This window comes from Bidens hawaiensis, unplaced genomic scaffold (genome assembly GCF_021521415.1).
Source record: "Bidens hawaiensis isolate Kalapana, Puna unplaced genomic scaffold, B.hawaiensis_p1.1 tig00041781_1, whole genome shotgun sequence".
Taxonomy (NCBI): domain Eukaryota; kingdom Viridiplantae; phylum Streptophyta; class Magnoliopsida; order Asterales; family Asteraceae; genus Bidens; species Bidens hawaiensis.
In genome coordinates, this window is record NW_027505742.1 from 60,265 (window position 1) to 69,906 (window position 9,642).

The window sequence follows — 9,642 nt, forward strand, 5'->3', positions numbered from 1 at the left end:
TTGTTTAATGGATGTATTGTACAAATAAATAAATGAATAAATAATAGATTCTTTTGATAATCGAGATTTTTCCGAAAAGATAGAATCACGTGGTCGACGGCTTAGTGGATTGGTTGTTGAAGTTCAGTTACAACTTACAAGATTTTTATATTTGTATTCCTAAAGTTGTTAGAATTTTTATTTATATTTAAAAGAAAAGTTTATAATAATGTTAAGAGGCACGGGCACCCAAATAATTATTAAAAGGGAGGTCTTGGTAAAGTTCAACCTTATGAACAAATAAGGTATCAAGTTATATAAGAAAGTTTTCCTATATGTAATGGTTTTTTTTTCTAGTGTGAGTTTCGGATCGGACTGATGAGACGAACTGGTGTACGAGATTTGTTTTGGGGACGTGCTAACCTAGCACCTACAATTCTATGCTGGAGGAATAAAGATAATCAGGTGGATTAATGGTTCGTTAGTGATCCAAACTACCATTCCAAAAAATAAATAAATAAAAAATTAAACAATTAATTAAGCCATGATGATTCACGAAATATGCCATGAGAAAAAAATGAATTGAATTATTACTTTGATCTCAACATTTACACGTACATCATATCGATGATTAGTGTCAAGTAAATTTAATATTACAATATATATATATATATAATTTCCGATATACAGCAATAACCAAACGACGCTACTTTTCAACTAAAATATAATTGTTATTTTTTAACAACCAACAAAAAGTAGCGCTTTTAATATAAATGTTCATCTTAAACGATGATGTTGTTTTGGGGCTGGAGGGTTTAACAGACTGGGTCTAAGGGATGTGGTCAATCTTTTGAAGGCAGTCAATCAATATAGATTGATCTGAAATTTGATTCAAATCCAACATAGCATCCATAGGTACATTAGAAACGTATTGAATCGATTCTTTTTAATAAATAGATCCAATCGCCAGAGTCTCCATATCTGTTAAACCAGTCTTACCGTGGTTAGCCGTTCAACATACAATTTTCGTTGTTACCTATAATTATTTTATATTGTTGAGAGAAAGAAATTGTATATGTCCAAGTAAAGAGAAAGAGAAATTGAATTAAGTTACTACTAATAACAAGTGACTCCATAAAGACTGCTAAACATTTTGGATTATTACAAAAAAACACTTCAAGAAGACAAGAATGCATATAAAAAGTTTATCTTATTGTCAGGTTCAATATCGTTATGCAGAAAATCACAACAACGACGATCAAATTAGTTGGCTGCCACTTTCCTCGAAATCCACATCTTTTTATCATAAACCCAGTGAAATTAAAGTCTAAAATATCCCATTGCTTTTTATATGTCTACTCCAACTTTGTGGAAAAACAAACACACATAATTATTTGTTTATAATATTTGTCATAATTTGATTTCTATTAATATCTATAGAACAGATATTGATACTCGCAGTGGAAATGGAGGAAGGACTTCAAACGCCACTCGTGGGTCAAGACTCAGGAAAGCGGGTTGGATCCTACAGCAAAGATGAGATCTTCTGTGAGTTTAAGAGACAGTTTTACTTAGCAGGGCCTTTAATGACCGTAAATCTATTGATTTGCGGGCTATTTCGGTTATGTTCGTTGGTCATTTGGGTGAGCTGGCACTCTCTGGAGCGTCAATGGCTACTTCTTTTGCTTCTGTCACTGGTACCAGTTTAATGGTTAGTTCATTTCATATTTGTATATCTACACAATATATCGATTTCCGGCCTGGTTTTAGTTAATGTTTAAGAGTTATTAGACCATCTTCATGCTATCGCCCATGCCCATTCACGTTAGTCTAGTAACAATTTCACTAGACTGACACGCGGATTTCCGAATATTTCACTCACACTATTTTCTCACCATGTGGGACCCACCCCTCCCCTATTTCCTAGACCTCAACAAGCGATGGAGAAGGTCTCAGTAATCAGCGACTGGAAAATTTTCCACTCGGCGTTTAGAGTTGCTTTCAGAGGGTTGGTTCACCGAAATGTTTTACGTGTGACCGGGTTGGGACGTTAAAAAAATCCCTTTCAGATAATTTAATTTGCTTTGTATTGATTTTTAAGGTCATTTTATTTGTGTTAATGTGTGTATTTGAAGTCGATTTCAATTTAAATATTTTCATATTAACAACTAGAAGTTATAATGTAATTATCTATAGTAGCAACACAGAATAATATGATCATAATCATAATGAAATGTTTGAATTGTAATAATCAGAAAGTTGTAACTATTTGCATGTAAAATGATCTCTAAATAATGATATAATGTATTGCTTCTATGTTAACTAATAGGTTGGAATGGGGAGTGCTTTGGACACATTTTGTGGACAATCTTTTGGGGCCAAACAATATCACATGCTAGGAATCCATAAGCAAAGAGCCATGATTGTTCTTTTATCAGCCTGCATACCTCTTGCTTTCATTTGGGCAAATGCTGGAACTTTGCTCGTTTTTCTAGGCCAAGATCTTGAAATCTCAGCCGAAGCGGGCCGCTATGCAAGATTCATGATCCCTACTCTGTTTGCAAACGCGTTACTTCAATGTCACATTCGATTCCTACAATCACAAAACAGTGTGGTTCCAATGATGTTAAGCACTGGGATTACAACTCTACTGCATATTTTAACTTGTTGGATTATGGTTTTTAAATCTGGGCTCGGGAGTAGAGGCGCAGCGTTGGCTAATGCAATATCTCTTTGGATCAATGTGTTGTTGTTGGCTATTTATATTCGCGTTTCTCCTTCGTGTAAAAAGACTTGGACTGGTTTCTCAAAAGAGGCTTTTCATAACATTCCAACATTTTTTAAACTTGCAGTTCCTTCTGCAGTTATGGTCTGGTAATTCAAGATTTTCTTTTCATGAACTTTAAATAATAATTTTGATTTTTTTCTAAAACTTGTGATTTGTTTAACAGTTTGGAGATATGGTCATTTGAGATGATGGTGCTGTTATCTGGTCTTCTTCCTAATCCACAGCTAGAAACCTCAGTTCTTTCTATCAGGTTAATAAATTGAATCCAACCCCAAATGTTTGATCTTTTTATTTAGCCTTTTATCGTCTTAATCTGGTTAATAAACGCATTCATTGCAGCCTCAATACGTGTTCAATGATTTACATGATTCCTCTTGGTCTAAGTGCCGCCACAAGGTGATTTTTCGTGTTTAAAGTTGCTAAACTTGAAAGCCAAATTCCTTTGTTTACATTTTTATTACAAACTGTTTGCAGTGTAAGGGTTTCAAATGAATTAGGAGCTGGACGAGCACACGCAGCGCGTTTAGCAATATGTGTTTCAATGTTTTCTGTAGCGACTGAAGGCATTTTGGGCGCATTCATCTTAATTTTAGGGCGAAAACTATGGGGGTATTGTTATAGTAATGAAGAAGAAGTTGTGAGTTACATTGCACAAATGATGCTGCTTCTTGCAGGATCTCATGCTGTTGATGGCATCCAATCTGTGCTTTCAGGTTACAGCCAGACAATAAACTATCATTTTTATAGTTACTAATATCTGACATATATAAAAAAGTCATAAACTATTATACATTCTTTTTACTGTTCTAATGTATTTATACGTTTTGAATTCATTTTGGTAGGAGCCGTTAGAGGGAGTGGACGACAAAAAATAGGCGCGATTGTGAACTTGGGAGCTTATTATTTAATTGGGATTCCTTTGGCGATCTTGTTTGCTTTTGTACTTCATTTAGGAGGGAAGGTATTTCTCTCTTTTTTATCTCATATTTTGCTTATTTTGCTGTTGAAACTTATACAACTAGTTTTATACCCGTCCGGTGGACGGGCATTTTAATGTGACAATGACACAAGTATTTTTTTTTCTTTTCATTCTAAAAGTAATACTTTTTTTCAAATAGAGATGTGTGAAATGCTTATCAAAAGGGATCATGTTATATATAAAAGGGTTAATTTTGTATTACTTTTTTTCTAGAGGAATAGTGGCCCGGTATATTAATAAAGTAAACAATTACATATACACCTACAATTCTACAAAGACTAAGAAAAAATAGCCTTAGCAACAATTCTTGAAACAATTCCCCATACCCCAAGCAATTGTAAAGCTTAAAACCTATATCTAAAACATAGGCTTTTCAAACCGGCCCAAGAATTCAACTAAAAGTTTTACTTTTATACAATTGGATATATAGAACACAACAGGATTTATAGAATACAAAACTCACCAATCACAATCAAGATCCATAATACAAACAACAAATCCATACTTACATCAGGTCCATCTAATGGTGTAATCCTTATTCTAAACAAATTATAAACATCATCTAATGGTGTAATCCTTTGAAAGTCAAAACTAATGAAACATTCAGCATTAAGCAACCGATCTTACACATACATAAGACCAAATGATTCTTCATGCTATACCTTTCCATCAACCATCTGCAACGGCACCATTCTTTTTTTTCATTTTAATAGCAACAATACCCTTCATCATACCGGTATGATAATGAGTCAACATAGCTTTATATAACATATAGTCCGTAACTCCTCAATTGAACACCCCAGCATCCTGCCCGACGAACCTAAAACCATTATTTCCAGACACTTTAGTATTTATATTATTATATAGATATGAAGAAAGTCAAAAAGATATTTATACCTTAAATTATGTAAATTCTACGGAAATATGCTTATTTGTTTTATTTATATAACCAACAACTCTTGCGGGAAATAAAAACCTGATGTGTCTTCTCTTTGGCTACTGGCATACAAGATACGCCCAATAACTCAGATAGGATGCCTAAACCTGTGAATACATGTTTTCAAAAGCAATTAGTATTGGCTAATAACAATAATAGAAAAAAAGAGGTTATTACTTACAGATGCCTCTCATGAATCAAAATAATCCACAAACCCGTACGATGACTGAAATTGAAAAAAAGAACCAAAAGTATGAGATTTTGTCTATATGAGATTTCTTCTTGGTTAAAAACATGTGTTCATCAATATCTTTGTGAGGTTGAAAATAACATAATAGCAAAAGAAACTTTTGTAAAAGATTGAAACTCAAAGAAAACAAACCTTGACCAAACAGATTATATTTTTGTTAGATTATTTATCCACAATATATACAACAAAAAAAAGAGAATAATTTATTAGACTGTGTAAATGCCAAACTAATGGGAATCAAAATAATCCAAAAAAACCTGCATTACTCCACTGGTATCATAAACATTTCATTCACTCTTTGAATTCAGAGAAATATGAATTATGAAGTGACCATAAATCTTGGATATTATAGACAGGTAGCAATTTAGATTGAATGATACTACTAATTGTGAATTAGAAACAAAAAGCTATGTACACATTACCACTTACCAGAAATTAGCGCTCAGTTTGTAATGAATAGCAAATAGACAATGGGGAGGTTCTCTGAAATTCAAAGAAGACTGCACTAAGAAGCAATTATACGCAGCAGCCGAAACAATAAAATTAAACAGAGTATAAAAACTGAATCTGAAAGCTGAATAAACCTTACCTTCGCCAATTCAGTTGAAGTACCTTCAATTTGCAAAACCAGCGATCATGGCCGAACTCATCTCCTAACTTACTGACAAAAGCCGTTTGTGGTGCCTTACAAGAAGCCAATGATACGCCGCAGACGTAAAGGCACAAAATCAATCAACATCTCTCCGAAGCGAACATCAATCATGGCAATCATTTTTATATTTAAGAACTGAAATTTTGAACAGGAAGAAGTGGTTTCTCATCGCGCCTGTGTTAAATAGGCGATAAGAACCCTAAACGTGGGAGAGAGGAGAGCTGTAAATGCAGCCGGAGAAAGAGGAACAACGTAAAAACAGGAACATACAACTGCCACTATGTAACCTCTGCTTCTAGAAGGAATTTTTAGAGTTTAAAGGGTCTAGATTTCGTTCAAAAGTTGGTTTCATTGATGGGGAACAATAATATATATAATATGACATCTTCTTAACCAAAACTTTAATATAAAATATATGTTTTGAAAACATAAGCTTTCATCTAGCCCATTTTTAAATAAAATTTAACCATTGTACCCTTTTTCGTGCTCCTTATACTCCAAGTTATGATCATATCACAATGCAAGTTTTAACAGCAGTATCAATGCGTGAGAAAGGTGTAACTCTGCAAGTGATTTAGAGTTATGGCCCCATATCCGTAGATCTATAGATTTAGAGGTATGTTTAAAGGATGTGTGAGTTAGCCGGTCTAAAAAAGAATAAACAATAAAAGCATCCATGTCACTCTTCCTGACAACTACCCCCTAAAAGTGGCTCGTAAATTATCTCTCTTCCTTCATATTGCGGGTACTTCTCTATCCATCTCTCAAAGAACTCGGCTTCCTCTCAAACGAATAGGACCACAACCTCCACTCGCCCAGTCTACGACCACTCTTTTACTTTTTGTAATTAATTCTTGGTGATTGGTGATTATGCAGGGATTATGGTTCGGGATCATCGCAGCATTATTTGCTCAAGCATTATTTCTTTTTATTTTGACTTTGTGCACCAACTGGGAGAAGGAAGTATGTTATTATTCCTTTCATATACTATGTTTTCGGTCTTTCTTCCAATCTAGTCCATATCTAATGTTCATTCTATATAATTAATTTTGTGTTGTTCTCTTGTACTTGTAGTCACAGAAGGCTAATCAGAGAGTTTACGACTCTATAACCCACGATGAAGTATCATAGTGACAAATGTAGGTAATGGACAAATAGTCAAATCTTTTCTTGGAGAACAAGTAATGGATGATCAATATATTGTAACACGGACACTTGCAAAAACACAGACGGTTACATGTTTTCATAATCCAGTTATGTTAACATATGTTCTTTTTTCTCATGAACTTTTCAAGTTCGGATGACTATTTTTTAGGACAAGACTCTCTTTTAGTGTCAAGCAGCTTCACATCACTCCTTCAAATAAATACTCCACTCCCTTTTTTTCCTATATTTTTAGAAAAGTTAACTTTATATACTTTAAAATGTATTTTAAAAACAGACATATAGGAGTTGAATGGTGGTGTAATTCGCGTGGGATTATCCACGTGACCTTTCTGTGCAGCCTCTCTGTTTTTCACGTGACCCAGTTGATTTGGATAAGTGACAACAATTAGTTTTTCTATCAAGTACACAATATACAAACCAACTTAACATTACAATTTATTTAAGTTGTTATGATAAATCCCAAGAGCTATGGTTGATTTGATAGTTGTAGACAAGCCCAACTATCCTAAGTTTGAGCTCGACTTGTTTCGAGGTTTATATTCAAATCGCATGTTCAACGTCACTCGTTTACACTCTTATTTATTAGATACAATTTGTCCAATTCGTTAGTGATTATGGAAAGGAATGAAACAAACGGTATTGAAGTTTCTTGCTTTCCTCGTCAAAGTCATTTCAAATTTGCCGATAGATTTAAGGGTGGTATATGGCATGTGCTTGAATTGCAAAGCTGAATGAAGCTCTTAAACTGTAAGGCCAATAATCAGTAACTTACGATATCAAAATACGAAACCTATTATATATATATGGTCAAGTTAATAATTAAAGTGGGCGGGAACTTCGAATACGAGACTAGAGCTTCAATGCATGAGTTTAGCTTTAACGGGGAGATCTTCTAGTTTATTTGCATTGTTTAGCTATAAATAGGGCAATTGTTGTCATATTATGTGTGTGTTTTGTATGGTGAAATCACCCACCCAAGGGGAGGTCATCTTCGGTGGGGTCGGTTCGTTTATTAATGTTTCAATTCTTTTACTGATAACGAGATCATTCACTATCTTTTATATTATATTTATATTATATGTTCGGTCGTTTGATTTACCGCACCCATCTTGCACGTTTATCAAGAACAAATCCATTCATTGTCGGATCTAGTTTTGGGACCTATAGTTGGCATCAGAGCTTTTGGCTCAACTTTTTTGTGGGTTTTGGATCATACTTTTCGGATTTTGATCTTAGTTTTTGTTGGATTTGAGATTGTTTTTCGTGTTATCAACTACTTTTGGAGTACCCTACACCTTAGTTCTACACGAAAATCATAAAATCTATGTTTTTGGTGTTTTTAGTTTTTATGTCTAGGTTCAGATTTGGTTGAAAACTCAGATCTATGTCAATTTATTGGTTTTTTTTATACTAAAGTCTTTTTGACTTTATTGTTAGTTTAGTAGTAATCTTCTCAAAAGAGAAAAAACAAAAAACGAGTCGAAATTTTTGGCGGTAATCTGATTCAAACCGACTTTTTTGGCACGAGAAAAATTTAGTCGAATCGAAAAAAAAAGTCAATTCAATTTTTTGGCGGGAATTTGAATCGAAACGAATTTTTTGGCGGAAAAAAATTCCGATTCATTTTTTTGGCGGGAAAAATTCCAATCTAATTTTTTTGGCGGGAAATTTAAAAAAAATACAAAACTTAAAAAAAAAACTCAATTCAAAATTTTTTTGGTCGAATTAAAAAAAATATATATATTCGATCCGAATTTTTTTGAATCGAATCGATTTGAACTTAGTTTTCAAACCAGAATTTGCTCCTTTTTCAAAAATCAGAATTTGCTCCTTTTTCAAAAATGTTTGGTTCGATAATATGATTGCAAAAATGTCTTACGATTCTGAGTTTGAAGAAAATCTAGACATGAGGGAAAGCCGAAAGGGCATGTTAAAATGAGAATTCAACATATTTAAACATATTTAAGGAGATCGGTTGCCTCTCTCATTAACATATTTCAGTCACTCGACACTAAAATGAGAAGTGCCGGTATCATCGATGATTTGTTTGAGATCAACATGAAGCTGTTGAATGCACTGCCTTACACATGGAACAACATTGTGATAACCATTAAGAGAACAACAAATCTGAATACCATCACAATCACTGAGTTGATTTCTTCCATCAAGTCTTTTGAAATGGATGACAAGTTGCGAATAACAATAATTCCAAAGAAAATTAAGCTGAGACAAGTGTTGCAGGTGGAAGTAGTCATGCAAGTCCTATCATTCTTGAGGTACACAAACATCTTTGCTCTCAAGCTTGTATTGATAAGGTAGAGAGTTACAGAACCCATAATTTCGCATTGATTAATGAAAATCTAGGCACTAAAAGTCAGAACAATGAATATAAGAAAGCTGATAAGATATACACTACTAGAATCAAAACTCTTCATGAAGACATGGTAAAGTTGCATGTAAAATTGTTTAAGTCTAATAAGCTAGTCGAGTTTCATGAAAAACGAATAGTCGAATTAAATGCTAAATTTGAGAAACTAGTAGATCTTTCTCAAAGAAAGATAACTGTAGAAAAATTTGAGATGTCGTCAGATAAGTTAAATGACATCATTGGAGCACAAATGGGGGTGAAACAAAAGACGGGATTTGGCTATGATCATGCTTCAGTCCCTTTACCGTTCAATGACAATTACACTAGCCTACCCCATTTAATTTCAATACCCCTCCTGAGGATGAAATGGTCTATGCAAGTTGGTTCTCATGGTGATTCATCTTGTTCAGCAAGTTGGGTAGAAGAAACTGGGTCAATAGAAAAGAACATGAGTTGTGAAAAGAAAAGCATTTTAAATTCACATTTTGATTCTAACGTGAATCCAACCAACTCTATCAGTAA

The 9,642-nt window shown here is 33.8% G+C and overlaps 1 pseudogene across 1 annotated transcript; it reads left to right on the forward strand.

The window, feature by feature from the left end:
- Positions 1-1,415: 1,415 nt before the first annotated feature.
- On the forward strand, positions 1,416-6,846 carry LOC143615068 (protein DETOXIFICATION 16-like; annotated as a pseudogene). Its single transcript, XR_013150401.1, has 8 exons — positions 1,416-1,690; positions 2,309-2,853; positions 2,931-3,017; positions 3,107-3,163; positions 3,242-3,480; positions 3,610-3,728; positions 6,462-6,548; positions 6,660-6,846. The product of XR_013150401.1 is annotated as a protein DETOXIFICATION 16-like (transcript).
- Positions 6,847-9,642: the final 2,796 nt, after the last annotated feature.